Source organism: Pipistrellus kuhlii, unplaced genomic scaffold, assembly GCF_014108245.1.
Source record: "Pipistrellus kuhlii isolate mPipKuh1 unplaced genomic scaffold, mPipKuh1.p scaffold_m20_p_16, whole genome shotgun sequence".
NCBI classification, from domain to species: Eukaryota; Metazoa; Chordata; class Mammalia; order Chiroptera; family Vespertilionidae; genus Pipistrellus; species Pipistrellus kuhlii.
In genome coordinates, this window is record NW_023425471.1 from 18,048,260 (window position 1) to 18,049,723 (window position 1,464).

The 1,464-nt window shown below is 49.2% G+C and overlaps 1 pseudogene; it reads left to right on the plus strand.

The window, feature by feature from the left end:
- Positions 1 to 760: 760 nt before the first annotated feature.
- LOC118720065 lies at positions 761 to 1,127 on the plus strand (annotated as a pseudogene).
- The last annotated feature ends 337 nt before the right edge of the window (positions 1,128 to 1,464 follow it).

Sequence of the window (1,464 nt, forward strand, 5' to 3'; positions counted from 1 at the left end):
GCTCTAGCTATGCCTGATCTATGTCCCTGTTTGCTCATCTGAAAATAGAGCTAATAGGAAAAATATTCAAACCAGAGAACACGGGTAGAGCTCCTTGTATCATGCCTAATACTAGAAGCAAGCTGTGGTGAGCCCTGTCCTTCCAAGTCCTCTTTAACACATCTAACACTTGTCTTGCACACAGCAGGTGCTCAATAAATGCCCTCTTTGGAATTAAATGAACCTGGGATCTAAACCTAGCTCTAGGGCCTTGGATATATCACTTTCTCCTCCTGAGCCTTGGTTTCTCCATATGAGAAATGGATTCACCATGGGCACTGGACAGGATCAGCACCCAGCACCCAGCAGAGCCTAAGACTGAGTGGCCAGGATGGCAATTATTAGGTGGAGCATTCTTACCTCGGTGGGATGGCAATGGCCTTGCTCCCATTAAGGTCAGTGGGCCAACCTCCCCTTCAGATTGTTACACCCCTCCCCCACCCATGACCTCACCCCCAGAGAGGCCAGTGGAATCCCGAGGGGTCTGCGAGGTCACCCCATTCCGCTTCCAAACACTGGCTATCGCTGTCCTTGAAAAGCTTCTGAGACCTTGGCTCTAAAGAACCATGGTCAGGAAGAAGCTCCTGAGAGGGGCAGGGAGATTTGGGAACCAAGGACACTTCATGTGCTGACCCTGGGAGGCTGGAACCAGGGGTAAAATCTTGTAGGCCTGCAGAGTGTCATTCAGCAGTTTTGGGAGGCCCACCGCCACCAGGCCACCATGGTCCTCACCTGGCTACTGCTCCTGGTGACAGCTCTCCCCATAGTCAAGACAAACACCATGGACTGCATCTTCTGTGAGCTAACTCTTCCAACTACCCTGGCATCCCCATGACCTATGAAGATGATAAGGAGTGCCTCATGGGCGAAGGGATGGCCCCAAGCCTCGGCCCCATCATCAAAACAGGCACCATGAACATCAGATCATACAGTTGCCCTAAAGAGACTGTCACCTACCAGGGCATTACCTACAGCCTCACCTTTACCTGCCATTATGGGGAACTGTGTAACAGGGCCTCCACCCTCATAGGCAGCCTGAAGGCGAGGCCACCTGCCTGGTGCTAGGTGTGCCGCTGCTGCTTCATTGACTGTGACCAGTGTGAAGAGCAGGGCCTGGGACTAGTCTGAGGGCTCCATTACTCCTTATGGCTCCTGTTCTTTTCCATTCCCCTTCCCCCATTGAATGACCAGAGGCCCTAGACAAAAAATAAAATGATAATGATGATAAAGCTGTACAGTACTTTTTCATGGCAATGATAGTGAACTGACTTTAGAAATCAGTAATAGTTCTCATGCTTTTAGAGCTAAGAGGAGTGATGAGTTGAGAAAATTATTCAGATGATCTAGGACCAGAGGCCATATTTTTTAACTGCTTTCAAAAATAAAGAGCATGATTAGCTGAAATACATGTAGATTTTCTAACAA